The 15,430-nt window shown below is 37.3% G+C and overlaps 1 protein-coding gene across 5 annotated transcripts in view; it reads right to left on the bottom strand.

Moving 5' to 3' along the window:
• TENM2 (teneurin transmembrane protein 2) overlaps positions 1-15,430 on the bottom strand; it is a 1,003,091-nt gene that overhangs the window by 613,792 nt on the left and 373,869 nt on the right. For all 5 annotated transcript variants that reach the window (XM_048960706.1, XM_048960707.1, XM_048960710.1 and 2 more), the window contains exon 5: positions 591-637. The gene's annotated coding sequence lies outside the window, so the exon portion shown is untranslated. The remainder of the gene's footprint in view (positions 1-590; positions 638-15,430) is intronic.

Below are 15,430 nucleotides of genomic sequence, written 5' to 3' on the forward strand. Positions count from 1 at the left end.
AATGATTTTTTTTTCCAAATGAGAAACAAAAGAGGGGAAGCCAGACTGATTTGTTTGCCTTTGCTTGCCTCTCCTTTTCCATTATGGTTTTAACAAATAGGGAATGTTTGGTAAAATAATAAAACAAATACTGTTAAATATTGTGATTATTCAGAGCAGAACCTACAAATTTATGTTTCCCCAACTGGAAAAGAGAAACGTGCTGTACAACCTATGTACCCATTCAAAAAGCTTGAATATTCAAAAAGCTCTGCTTATGAATGAATTACAGACAAAAAATTATGCACAGATATTATTCAGCAAACAGTCTGAACATATACATCAGAAAAACTAGTTTGTTTGGAAAACTTGCAAACACAAAATGGAGCAAAGAAATTATTCATTATGAATTATTTGCACAGCATCTGTCTTACTTTCTCATGTTAATTGCCTCTGCTAAACCACATTTTCTTCCCCTCAGTATGTAAATTAAAATGATTTTGCATATTCTCTGAATATCCAGTGAATGCAAGTTTCATTACCTTACCACTTATACCTTTTTTGTAAAACTAATTATACTACAGTTTATATAATTTTAAAATTTGACCTACCAGCTTCTTGCAGATTGCAACCTCTTCCTCTGGATTTTGAGTTTTGCCTAAAATAGGAAAAAAAAGCATATTAAAATCACTGCAATTAACAGCACTTTGTGTGTGTGTGATCTCACACAGTACATTTTAAATCTCACAGTATTTACATAAAAACATACATACAGGAAAATAAATATTTTGTTCTTACAATAATTCTAATGCAGTTGTTATAAATTTAGGATGTGATTCACAGTTCTTCAACTAAGAACAAAGAATTGTTCTGGCTTTTGACAGCTTGGACCAGACCTCTCCCAGCAGTAACTGGGCAACATATCACTGTATTCATTCACACTTCCTAAGAGGCACCACTCTTGTTGTATGCGATTATTCTTCCTATGAATAAAAGCTTATATTTCAGATCATTTGATATTTTTGGTGAAAAAAAAATACATTTATATATTTTTTTAATGTTGTTTTTCAACTTCCTGATTTTTGGATGCCTGACTTGTATTATCTCTCCAAGAAACGGCACGTGAAGGAAATACACACGTTATATCATGCCTTTTCTTTGCAAAAACTTTATGCCACCAATAGAAATAGAAGTGTCTTGTCAAAAAGAGTTCCTGCCTTAGAAATTAAATGCAAGATTAATCCTTAAGGCCTGTTAACAGAAATGCCCCCTCGGCAAAATCTGTCCCATTAGGTCACTGCGAATATAACCTGAATAAAGCCTCAGGATCAGTTCTTCATTATCAGCATATATTTATATATATAATATATATATAAATATATATATATATATATATACACATTTAGAAAGACAGACCTGCAGAAAGTGCTGTTTTTCTAGCACTGGACGCAGAAGACAAGCACTTGGAGTAGTACAAAGATACACTTTTCTAAAGGCTTAAAACCTTCTATTTAAGATTTCTTCTTCAAAGTACCACAAAACGCATAAACCTGAAATGATTTTTTTTCTCTACTTTGTACTGAGGTTACAAAACAATGTGTTAACATTGGAGCACAACTGGATGAAAGCTTATTTATTCATTTCTTTCTGCTGTGGGCAGAATCCTGGCTGAATGCTTACAGTAAGTGTTTTGCAATAGCCATTAGTATACTGCCAAGGCACAGTGGGAAGATGCTATTGTCTGCACATCCCTACTGAAAAATAAACATTCTACAATCTTAATGGATTACAGCAGGGAAAAAGGAGTCAAGTTTGTTATGCAGCAGTTTTTGGAACGATATGACTTCTGATTGACTCACACATTACAGGTATTTGTGGGTCACCACAGAAGTTCTGTTTTCAGAAGTTCCCAGTATGTCCTGGAAATCTCAGTGGTATCTTTCGGTCCTGATCCACCTTCACTTCTGCTGTGAGATGCACTAGAACTGCGCTTTTTAGATAACTTCTGAAATGAATGGCACCAATAAAATCTGGGGCTTTATCTTCAGCAAATCACTTCCCCCAATTTTTTAAAATACACCTTCAGGCTATGAAATGTGTTATAGGTTTTTCCTCTCTGCAGGATGTGTTGTTCTGTATGCTTTAGCAGTTCAGTGAGCTGAGCTGATTCAAATGAGCCTTGAAATGTTAAATACAACTTGTAATATCAAAGGTTCTCATATCAAATAATTTTGTTACTGTGGATCCTAGGGAGATAAAGGACTTGAGTGGTGACTAAAACGTCCACTAGTCACATCAAATGTCTCAGCATTAGATACATCACTATCTATCTGTTCATTGAAGGAATGGCTAGAAGATACAGCCACAGCACTTTGTGCTGTGTTTGTGAAGTAGGAGCAGGGGATACAGTGCAACATACGGCAGCGAGTGAATGAGAAACCTTGGGTAACTGTGTGCCAGTGTTACAGAAGCCTTTATGTACAGCCTTGTGGAGATGTGGTCTTTGCACTCGGTGCAGAAATCCGCTGGGTCAAAATGTAAACTAACTGCAGTATGATCCCACCTCAGATTTTCCTCCAGTCAGGTCACCCGTAAGCCCAAAGAAATAACTTCTCGCCTTTTTGCTTTATTTTCCTGTTTTCACTTCCTCATCCTGCAGCAGTGTTCGCTTATAGCTGCCTTATCTTTCTTTACTTCTTAGCTCAATGAAGATGAAGTATGGTTTGAAATGGCCAAAATCCCCCAAAATACTGCTGTATTTTCCAAACTGAAGATTCTCTGAACTGTCAAGAAAATGTCTGCCTCTTCCACACCCCTTTGCCTTACAAATGTTTTAGATAAATACCTGCAGAGTCCTCTTTAAATCTTACTCCTTGGGTCTGGTGTATGTATCAGCACAGTCCTTAGTGCTTGCCAGCACATGCAAACAGCCATACCAGTGCCCAAGTGCTGAACAGAACCTACAGTCCCTAATTCTGAAGCATTCTTACTGACAAACATTCTTCTATTATAATTCTCATCCTTTCATAATGCAGGAACACCGTTTTTATCTACGTACTTCATTGCAGTGTTACTAAAAAACTAACTTTTTTTCTTTTTTCCTTTTTTTTTTTTTTTTTTTTTTTTTTTTTAAAAGGCAAATAGTAAGCAAAACTACGAAAAATAGGGAGATTGTGTTTCCCAGGGTTGGCACTCCAACTGCAAATGCAATGACAGAAGGAATCTCATGTTTTTAAGCATATTACCTGAATAACTATTTTTGAGAACGTCATAGCTTAAGTGGGCATTACTCAATATTGCCAACATGAAAGAATTGCATTAGGATACAGAAAATAACCCTGCACTTCTTCAGGATCCTTGTTTCAAGAGAAAATGTGGAGTCTGGTATCACTGGAACGAACAACTGTTAACTGCATAACGACAACCACATCGGACAGAACTGAGTAGGGAGCATTTTAATGGAAAGCATATTGTGATGTTCCTTGCATGAAACATCAGTGACAATTAAAACATAGTCTCTAAAGAAATTATCTTATCTTTAAAAGGTAAAATTGATTGATATTCAGCATAGAGATAACTTGGCTGCTGCAACTTGAAAAACTGGAGGTAAAGCTGATAAGTTCGCCACTTTTTTAAACTTTTAATAATCCCATGTTTTTAATATATATTTTTTTTATTTCATTACTTAAGGCATTCTAATTACCTAACATCTGATTGTTCATTGTTTGAAAATAATATATTTGTGACATTTTCTGTGCTCTAAGGCATTCAGATTAAGCATCTAGCACAAGTACAACCTTCTTTCTCATTATTATACATACTTAGATAGTAGACAGTAAAACTTCCCTTAGGAGCCTCACTGTCCAAGATGTTTTCATTTCCATCTCAAACATTACACGCAGCTGGAAAGAGGGCAGCTTACCAGCTTCTCTACAGCACCTATAATCAGTGAGCTCTCTCTCCTTTGGAAGAAACCAAATTGCTCACTCAAGGGCTGATTTTGGCCATGTAGGGAATAACCAATCAGCAGTGATGAGTGTTGATGAAGCAGTCAACCTATTTTTATGTAAAAAATATCCATAAAGAATGGGTAGCTAAAAAAAATAACAAAAACACTTTCACATTTAATCAAATGCACCAGAAACGTGCATTGAACAGTTACTTGAGTAAAAATTAGAAATTTCACTTGAGTCTTTAAATAAGTATTAAGGAAATATCTATTCTTATCTATTAAGCTATTACCTTCTGCTCTTCTTATTTCTTACCACTAAAAGAGTTAATGGCATGGTTTCATTAATTTTTAGCTATTACTTCATTTTTGTACTAATTTTTTCTCTTTTAATGAGAAACCATCAGCACACTAATGTCTACATGGATTACAAATTGATGTATTACTTCCCTCAGAATAACCACTTCTACGGGGAAATCTTAGAATGCTCTCAAAGGACTGGTAAATAAGTGAACTGATAAATAACTTAAATTAAATTGGCCTGCAACACTTGACTACAAAGCAGATGCCAGTGCTTTGGTGGTAGGACACTTGAGCTCCAGTTATAATCCCTCTGTGCACAAAACTTCTGCAGCACTTGTATTAATGCACTGGATGAAGAGAGAACAACATTTTACCTGACTGAAATAATGCCTTCAAGGATTTTCAAACTTCTCAAAAGGTTTCTCATCCACTTTCCCAGATAAAAATCCATTTTTCCGAGCCTACAGAAATCTTTTTTGACTGCGTCAGGTATGGTTTTTCCTTGTTAGGAAAGAACGTGTAAAGCCACCTCTGTGAAACTTTGTTTTAAACACAAGCTAACTTGCTTGAAAGTCAAGAACCACAGCAATCAAGTTTTAAAGGACAGAAGCACACATTTAAAGCTCATTTTATTTCCAAAATCATACAGCAATGAGGAGGCAGTCAGAAAAGAAGGGTGGAAGCCTTTAAAACAAAATAAAACCATATGTGAGCACTGAGTGTGATTTCACCAATAATTACAAATAAAAATTAAAAATGCCTCATTAGGTTCCCTGCCTTCAAAAATCCCAAGTATAAATGTCAAAGAACCACAGACGTATGGTAATTGAGGAAACTAACATGTAACTCATTTCCCTTCCTTTTAAAGGAAAAATGAAGCAACTTCAAATTTCCAAGTACTGATGTGATTTAAAGAAAAAAAAAAAAAAAAAAAAAGATGACCAGAATTTGAAAAATAAATCCAATTTGACGTGTGAAATGCTTTAGGAATAACAATTGCCTATTCTGAAAGAAAAATAAAAAGAAAAATTTACCTTAATATCACAACAATTTGAGAAGCGAAAAATTCTTTGTAGCAATGACTCAGTAGGTCACTGACTCTTCACTGTGAAATATTTCATTAACATAAACTTCAAGCTAAGGAGTACCAATAGTTGAGTTTCTCAGGCTGTTGGAGACAACTGCCCTCAGATGTGTGAGACTGTACATGTGTATTTAGACACTCTGCACTTACACAGCAAGAGATGGAATGCCACAGCCTACACTCAGATGGAGAACTTTCTTAAGTTCAAACAGTACCTGCAAGACAATGGCACCACTATGCTGTAAGCTGGTACCACTCTAAGTAGTACTAATCCCATGAAAGATGGTCCAGAGAGTTCTGTTTTTTTGTTTGTTGGTTGGTTGGTTTGTTTTATGACAAGCTGGTTTGTGCTTGGCAAAGGCTGGGCTCTGAGGGGGAAAAACAGGACAGAGGCTGTGCTGAACTTCCTACCACAGACAGAGCAGAAATAGTGCTTCTGTTTGGAGCAGGTAAAAAAAGTGTTTAGAATTTGGTTGGAAAAATACAGTTTTGTTTGAAATGTCACACCAAAAAAGCTGAAAGACGCAGGAAAACATTACTAGAGAATCATTAGAACACTGCTAGAAAAGTGTATTAACTAATAGCAGAGAGTAATTTATGTTTGTGAAAGAAACCAGAGAGAAAGCCTCCAGCTACACACAGAGGAGATGCTTCATAAAAAACTGTGCAGTTAGTAGGTCAAAAGCTTAAAGAGATAAATCAGCAATTTATTATTTCACCAATTAAAAGTAATCAGCAAGTGGCAGTTACACAACCCAATAAAATCTCTCTCATTTTTGCTGCTCATTAGAAAATCTGTGTAGTTCAGATACTTTGTACTGCAAATTTATTAAAATATTTGAAATCACTGTGTTTGCCAAGAAGGTATAATCACCTTTTAATAAGTAACAAAACACAATCATAGAAGTAATTGCTTATCCATGGAGATAAAAACTTCCATAGTCTGAGTGAGGTTAGTGTTGTTTTGCTTAACCTAATAACTTCCCTTAAAGAATCACGGAGAATAACCCAAGAGGTAAAGCCAAGACGCGTCTTTAAAAATCTCTTCAAAACACTTCTGACCACAGACAGTGGGAGTACTTAAACCAGAGAATTTAAATACAACAAATGGGATTTCAGCATGCCAGCGTACATCCAGGATGCCAAGAAGGACTTGCAGTGTCCTTGGGAGCAACAGCCACACAGCTCCAATGTATGTACTGTTTCAAACCTCACTCTCCTGTTTAAAGATCAGTCTCCAACCTGCACTGAAACACTAGCAGGAACATCTCAGACGTTCTTATGAGCTATACAGACTGACAAGAGATTGGGAGGAAAATTTAGTTGTTAAGATGCATTTTAGCATATTTCTTCTAAAAATAGCAAAATCCTTGTTGCTTTTTGTTGTTGTTGTTGTTTTTTAATTTAAATAAATTATAAATAAACCAGTTGCTTAAAAATCTGTTAAGATTGCCTCAGGGAAACAAAAAAGGAACACAACTATAAATTAGAAACTAAGGAAGGTAGTATTACATTGTTGGTACAACTTTCACCGAAAAGGAGCCCAAGCCCAACAGAAACATTACTGATCGTGCAACACTGATCTACTGGCTCTACAATAATCACTTTCCAAGTAAAGGAACTCAGCACCCCATTCTCAGTGATTGCTTTATAATACATTTTAAAAACTCCACAGAAGTTCTTGCAGATGATGGCAGACATGACAAAAATGGTAATGGATTTTTGGCCAAGAAACTCAATATGAAGACAAATACAGAAGAGATGTTAGCCAAACATAAGTTATTGGACTCTGTACAGAGTAAATGGATGAAATTATATGACATGCTATAGAGAAGGTCAGGTTACACAATCTAACGATCCCCTCTGGTCTTAAGGCCTGTGATTCTCTGAAACCCTACCCCTGCTGGGAGTCTGTAATTCATGTAACACTATTGATTTATTCGTAAGAGATCATTACAGTAATAATACCTGTGGTATGACTGTTCAGGGACTTATACAGGTCATTCCAAAAGTAATGCCTTCTATTTTTCCAAAGAAACTACAACAGATAAGAGGAACACAACAGCACTATTTGATAGAGCAAATTCTCAGCTACAAAGCAATATTTTTCAACACAGTCACCACCATTAACTAAGCATTTTAATCAGAAGTGAACAAGAGCCTGCAAGCCACGCTTGTAACAATCTGCACCAGTAGAGATGACCCACTGTTGCTGTCACCACCACTGAAATTCACCACCCACCCCTCACTGTGCTCACATTCACTATTTGGTCTCCAGAAACATTCAGCAAGCATCAGTGAATGTCAATGGGTGCCATTTATTTTCCACAAGGAGGAATTCAGTAACACACCTTGGCACCACATGCACTTCCCTGTCAGATGCCATTCTGTCAGACTGCCCCTCTGCTCTGACGATCACTGTGCAAATCAAACCAACTTCAACAGAGAAATTGAGCAACCACCAGGATCTGGAGCTCACGCATTTCTGATTGTGATTTCTGTTTCTGCAAAATGGACTTTTGTTTTCTATTTCATAAAATGACGCAGCCGGTTTCTTCTTTTCAGCATCATTAAGAAAATAAGAAAAGTAGGACTGAAATACCATAGAGCACTAATCATAAAGTATTATAGTCTGGTAGAGTCTACAGTGCTCCATGATTATGCCTTTCTTTATAAGAATTATATATGCCTAAATAAATCTATGCATAACTTAAACTTCCTGTATTAAATGTTCATCTAAGACAAAAAACTGCAATTAAAAAGTCCATCATAACACACGGGGGAGAAAACGTTGCTTAATACAGAATTCACATTCTGCTGTCAAATGTGCTGGGTGTTGAGTTTTCCCAGATTATTCTTACTGCTGAATTGTAGTCTTGAAATGCACCTGAAGCTGTCCACCAGTGCACAGTTGATACTTGTATTACATTGCTTACATTTTATTGTAACTAATCTCTGTATAACTGTATTTTGGGGAAAAAAATATTCAGATCTATTCCAGGGGGAGAAAAAAAAATAAAAAATAAAAAAAAATCATCGATTTCCTTAAACAAAATGTCTTTACTTTCACATAAATAGAATTTAATACACAAAAATATTGTTTAACTCCTGTAACAGGTTCTTATGTTCAGCGGTATAAATATTAATTGAGCTGCTGAAGTTACAGCACACTGTCTGTGTCTGATCTATCCTTCCTTCTTTTCACAAGTGTCCTATCAAGTGGATTTTTGTTTTAAAGAAGGTGCTTGCTATGCACACTTTACTACTGCAACTGCATTGCTTTATGGCTTGTTAATGTTAAAACATTTCTTGCCTGATGTGGTCCTGGCATATTTGCTATCCATTATTTAAAGCATGTAACAAATCACAGTCATGGGACAAAGTTTGAGCTGGCTGAAATGTGAAACTACATCAATGTCCAGTGAAGCATGAATTGCAAAAAACTGTCATAGATAAACATCACTTCGTGTACGAATATCGGATCCATGTGTCACGTTAGGCCACCAGACTCAAACAGTGAAATCGAGTCATAACCACAAATGTTATAATCTTTACCCAATAATTTACCCAAACAAAAGGCACTATTTTAAAAACAGTTATTTTTCTGCAGGTGTATTCAGAATAATGCCATGCCACAGTAAAACACAACTTATTTTTTAAATTTACTAATGTTTCGTAAATGGATTACACAGGGTTTCCCAAACAACTGGTCAATAGCTTGTCATTCTATTTAGGTAGTTTTTCCCTAAGGATTGCTCAGGTATTTTATTCATATGTTGAATTGTGTAACCATTTAACTAGTCAAGAGCTTATAGATTTAAAAAGTACAGGTGTTCAGTTGTGCAATTCAATTCTGTAATTTATTATCTATTTATAATCATAGGCAAAGAAAAGCCAATATCTTAATATTCTCAATTAGATCAGCAAACATAATTGGGAGATGCTGACAAACTTACAGACACATAGCTCTTTTTTCAGACTCTGAACTACAAAAAGCAAACAATGCTGGCTGGCTCCAACCAAATATATTAGCACTTCTCCCACACAGTTGTCTATCCCTCACTGGGTATGCTTGCCATATATTCTTAAATGAATTCATAAAGAGATCTCCCTTAAAAACACTTCAGAAATACAGAGGTAAATACAGATGTGCAATAAATGTGTTCTCATGTTTGAGACTGAGCAAAGCAAGACTGGTGAACCCAACCTACATCCATAGCAAGGGTAACACTGCCTCCTGCTCTCTTTGTGATGGAGAGGTTGTAGTTTGGAAGATTCCAGGAAGCAGTGACAGTAAACTCCAAGTTTCTTAGAGCTTCCTGGGGCAACAGCCTCATCCAGAATACAAACACACAAAAACTGTGTATTTGAACTTCTTCAAAGTGGCACTTCTTTTCCTCCAAGGGCAGGTTGTACCTGTAAAATGACATAGACCTACACATAAAGTCCCTCCTTCAGTGAAAGAAAATCGTAACTGGTTCCAGTAGACAAGAAGCTGGACATGAGCCAGCAGTGTGCACCTGCAGTCCAGAGGACCAACTGCGTTCTGGGCTGCATTAAAAAAGGGGCGGCCAGCAGGGACAGGGAGGTGATTGTCCCCCTCTACTCAGCTACAGGAAGGATGTGGAGCTCTTAGAGGGGGTCCAGAGGAGGGCACTCAGATGATCAGAGAACTGGAGCACCTCTCCTGTGAGAAAACGTTGAGGAAAGGCTCTGAAAAGACCATTTTGAGGCCTTCCAGTAGTTTTAAGGAGCCTATAAACAGGAGAGAGAACGGTTGTTTATGAGGGTGGATAGTGATAAGGCAAGAGGGAATGGTATTAAACTAAGACAGGGGAAGTTCAGGTTAGATATTAGGAGGAAGTTTTTCACTCAGAGGGTGGTGACACACTGGAACAGGTTGCCCAAGGAGGCTGTGGATGTGTACCCTGTAGGCATTCAAGGCCAGGCTGGATGTGGCTCTGGGCAGCCTGGTCTGCTGGTTGGTGACCCTGCACATAGCAGGGGGGTTGAAACTAGATGAGGATTGTGGTCCTTTTCAACACAGGCCATTCTATGATTCTATGGTAAGAATAGAATACTGGAACTATACTACCAAACTTAGTTATAGGGCAGTTTATTTTCACTTCTGAAATCTTACGAGATGTTTCTGCTTCTCAGAGAATTTGTCCAGGTAAATGATTCAGAAGAGGTATTTAAAGCACTAAATTGAATACCATTATGCAGACCCTACCCCTCCTCATGTATATGAGAGCAGAACAAGGACACTTAAAAAAAAATGCCACTGAGTTCCACCCTTGCAGAATTTCTACTATAGTTTCCTTGCAGCCTCAAAGAGCCTAACAAGAACCTTGTTCTTGGTTTGGGTTACTACTTTCTTGAATCATTTTTAGCAGGAGCTGTACACTTAGCAGTTTGAACATCTGCTAGCACAGGGGACTACCTCGAAGGAAAGGCATAAATGAAAAGTATGTCTAATGCCTTACAGCATTCTTCTCCAGTGAATTGACCCTTGGTGTCTTAAGTACATTATTTCTTGTTCTAGGAGGATTTTCATTCCACATCTTTTGGGAATGTTATTCCAGAGGTGGTAGATACTTCATTGAATCTCATAATAATAAGCAATGTTGTTAAATAAAGCACTGAAAATCTTCAGGGTTGAGTACCAACAAAAAGTGAAGTAGCAGTTAATATAAGATGAACTACTGAACAAAAGTTTGTCCATGATTATGTTATTGTACAGTAATTTAGTTTCTTTGATCTGCAATTTCAAATATCTATACTAATTGGTTGCCAACTACAACCTAATAAACGAGATAATGAAATAAGGATGTTTTAAACATTCCTCACAAGCAAGTTTTAGAGTATGTTAACACACAGGATGAGTTCTGAGAAAAAACAAATCTTACATGTATTAGCGTACCACTATGTACGTGAATGCCAAATAATACATTTCTCACAAGAACAAAGTTGAACAACTAAATTCAATGGATTTAGGAAATAAAACAGAATATTGTATTTTAGAGGAAGGATGGCATGGGTTAAGCTTACAGCAAACAGAAACATCACACCTCTCTCCATCACATTTTCACCTGCTCTTGTGGTGCACACTTTGGCTTTGATAGAAAATTCCTTTGGGTCTTCTTGGTGTAAAGCTGTTGGTGCTTGCAGCAAAATTTGCAGAGCAAGTGGGGAATAGAGAATGTTTTCATTTGGTTGTTAAACCAGAGAAATATCTACAGAATTTTTCACAGTTCATGAAAGGAACTATCACCTTTCTGTTAGCATTGCTGAAAATGGCTGGGAAAAAAAAAGAAAAAAGAATATAAGCCTCTCTCTTCTACAAATTTGTTTTAAAATACTTATATTATTTGTTTTAGAAAACTGTAGCTCTTAGATTGCACATTTATATATAAGAGTAAGGTGAAGAAACTCTTACTGAGTGTTGCACAGACTGAGGCAGTGTTATTTATTTTCCTGAAAGCAGCAATGACAGTCAAAGCACAAGCAGCGTAGCTTGTTTTATATATCAACCTCACATGTTTTCCTGTCAGCTCTGCAGTTTGTCATCCACAGCTTAGCCTCCGAATGGCACAAACTTTGAGGACAGCAAGCTGAAATGAAAGGAGACTTGCTGCCTCCTACAGAGAAGAAACAAAGCCACCAAGGAACAGTGAATTTCTGTTTATTTCATTTTACGCAGCCGAAGTTGTGGAAAAATATTCCATTATTAGCACAAACATAATACAACTCTGGCAATGCTAGTATAATTTGCTGTTACTATTTGGAGTGAAGCTGTGAGGAATCTAAGAAGAGTAACGTGAAATCATAAAAGAAAATACTAAATGCAAAATCTGATATACAAAAGCAAAGAATGAGCTGAAGCAGCTGCAATAGCTTATTACAAATAGTTACCAGAATTGTTAAGCTAAAGTAGTGTTTGCCAGCTGGAGTGCAGTTGTTCAAAGAGGGAGGTGAGATACTCCCTTCACTCAGCGTGGAGAACCACCACAACTACTTGAGTATAAATGCACAAGATGGCATATTATCTTACTACACAAGTAGTCAATCAGACTAAAAGAGACAGAAACATGCTAGGCTGCTTTATGACACTGATTCCAGGGAAGTGCCTGACAAATCAGGAGGACAGCGATCAAGTTCAGTCATGTATCACCACAACCTTTCTACAAGCATTATCAGCGACTGCTTCCCCCCCAACTCTCCTCTTATACTTGTCACAGATACGTAGCCAGTAAGCTTTCTAACTTGCAGCACTTGCTCCTAGTTCTGCCAGCAGATTGCATTTGCAGCTATGTATGCATGTTGTCCAGCCACATTTATGAGAAGAAACTTCCCATGACATCACATTTAAATGGTTTACCTTCGTCAGGTCATCATGGAGAGCACTAGTTTGCAAGGTGATAGAAATTTGTATCAAATGAGTTAAATAAAGAGATCCAAACATCCATTGATACGAAAAATATCTGCAAGCAGCTTTTTTTATTAATTAAAACTGGCATACAAGAATTTCATTAGTCTGAAAGAATGCAGCATGCTGGTGACTGCATTATGGCCAGTTGGAGTACGCTAAAAACAGAACGTGAGGCTAAGCTGGTGCAGACTTGCTGCTACCCTGGTCAAACAGCACTAACCAAACTGTTTTATTTGAGGTTTCATCTAAAGCCCGTGAGAGTCTGGCTACTACACTTAATGGATGTGGAATTCAGCCCTTCTGAAACTGAACACTTTATCCTTGTACAATTCAATTACTTATGTCATTTGCTGAATATATTATTTCTCAGATAATGCTTTACATTTAACCACCCATAGCTACAACATCCAAGACCCTCAGACTTATTTTTGTTGTTTCCTTTTTTGACTCTTTCATATCCTATTTAACTAACAACTCCTGCTTCTGCTGTCACTACTGCCAGCAAGAAATAGTGTTTTTCCTGTAATAAGAAATACTTATGACTTAATTCTGAAAGGCTTTTATGTGCTGTTAGTTACAATACAGCACAGCTCTTATGTTCATTTTAGAAAATGATATTTTAGCAACCGGTATTTTATTAAAATAACTGCTGCAGTGTGACTTTATGTTACTGTGAAATGCAGATGCTAAACGATGCAGTCATGTACATCCACGAGAAATTGGCATCAGCTTTTTTTTTTTTCTCTTTTTTCTCCTGTTTGTCTGTGTCAGGTGAATTTGACTGCTAACACACACTATGGCACAGAACTGCAGGATGGCTGAGGCTGGCAGGGGCCTCCAGGCACCCAGTGCTGTAAGTGCTAGAGCCAAGCCACCTACAACCATGTCTTGAACTATGGCAGATAGCCTCTGAACGTCTCCAAAATGGAAGACTACTCCACAGTCTCCCCAGGAGAACACTACCAGTGCTGTCACACTCAAAACAGTGGTCCTTCCTTATGTTCATATGTAACCACCCATGTTTCAGATTGTGCCCATTGACTCACCCTGCCGCTGTGCGGCAATGAAAAGAGTCTGGTGCCATCTTCTTTGTGCCCTCCCTTCAGGTATTTGCACATATGGGTGAGAACCCTTTTGACCCTTCTCTTTCCTAGACTGATCAGCCCCAGCTCTCCCAGCCTACCCGCGTATGAGAGATGCTCCAGTGCCCTCATTATCTTCACAGTCCCTTACTGGATTTCCTCCACTAGTTCCAGACCATTTTTGTACTGGAGAGCACACAACTAAACACAGTACTCCAAATCCCACCAGGATCAAGTCCAAAAAACATCTATTCAAAGTAGTACATAAAATGCAACTAGAAATATTGTGAAAACTGAGTTTAAAAAAATTAAAAACAAAGAGGAGTAGAGTCAGAAATCCCTGTACACACACCACTGAAACCAGTCAATGAGATTTCAGGTTCACTACTGGATGATGAATAGAGAAATGAATACGGAGAACTTCTTGCACTAAGCAATAGAAGAGTAAGCATGTCTGCTGAGAAGAGGACAAAACATGGCAAATCATCCATTAGTAAGTATCTATTCTCTTTAACAAATGCCTAATTATTCAGCAGAGTAATTTAACATTCTGTATTAAGCTAAGAGGCACACGGATTAAAATAACCACATCAATGGGCTCTGTTCAGCATTCCCTACTCACTTCCACCAAAACATTAACAAACCTCAGTAGGGAATTTTCCCAAGAAGATCAGCTAATAATGTATTGTAACCTGCAAATGAGCCCTTAAATCTCTGAAGTTGATTTTCTTCTATCAAACCTCAAAACCGTCCTTCCCTCCTTCTTTTGTTAAAAATAATCCCCGCTCATGTGCTGTACCTCTACATATAAGTTAACATCCAACTCCAGCTGTTAAATCTAAAGCATGGTTTAAGGCAAAAACAAAAATTCAGTCTTCAATAAAGAGACTCAAATAAAGCCAACTGGTAAGCACTTAGATTTCTGGTGAAATAGAAGATTGAAATTAGGAGGCCTGTGGGAAAAGTAATTAGCTGTAGACATAAAACAACTAGAAAGAAATGCTTCAAAGCTACCAAGCAGCAGCCGTGAAAGAAAGAGAGCGGATCTATTTGACCAACAGGAACAGAAGGGAACCACTGTTTAGAGAAGTGTATTGCAGTGTGCTTAAATGACAGCTCTGCAGGGGTCAGCCCCAAAGCAAATACTTGAAAAAACAAATGCCTGAAGAGCTAATGTGCCCAACCTCTTGCTTGATGCCATCTGTATGAGTTAGGAGGAAATTAAATCAAGGAAATGGATTTGCAATAATATCAAACCAAAGTCAATGAGAAATCATTTCATATCACTATTTCCATGGAAGTAAGGCTGAAGATTATTTAGCCATAGACTAGAAGATACTGTATCAATTACCACGTGATTGGTAGTTGCAGTAGCTTAGAAGTTACCAAAACCAAAAAGCAGTGAACTTAGAAACTACCAGTTGAACTTCTCACAGGGCACGCATTACCTGCTATTAAAAATCTGGGAGAAATGAGGAGTAAAAGCATAGCTATCTTTAAAAGATAAGACAACCAATCTTACATCAATAACAGAGAGCCGACTAACATACCAAATGAAGGACAGAATTCATCAGACACTAAATAAAGTGTTTGCCTCCATT

The sequence above is a fragment of the Lagopus muta genome, chromosome 14 (genome assembly GCF_023343835.1).
Source record: "Lagopus muta isolate bLagMut1 chromosome 14, bLagMut1 primary, whole genome shotgun sequence".
Taxonomy (NCBI): Eukaryota; Metazoa; Chordata; class Aves; order Galliformes; family Phasianidae; genus Lagopus; species Lagopus muta.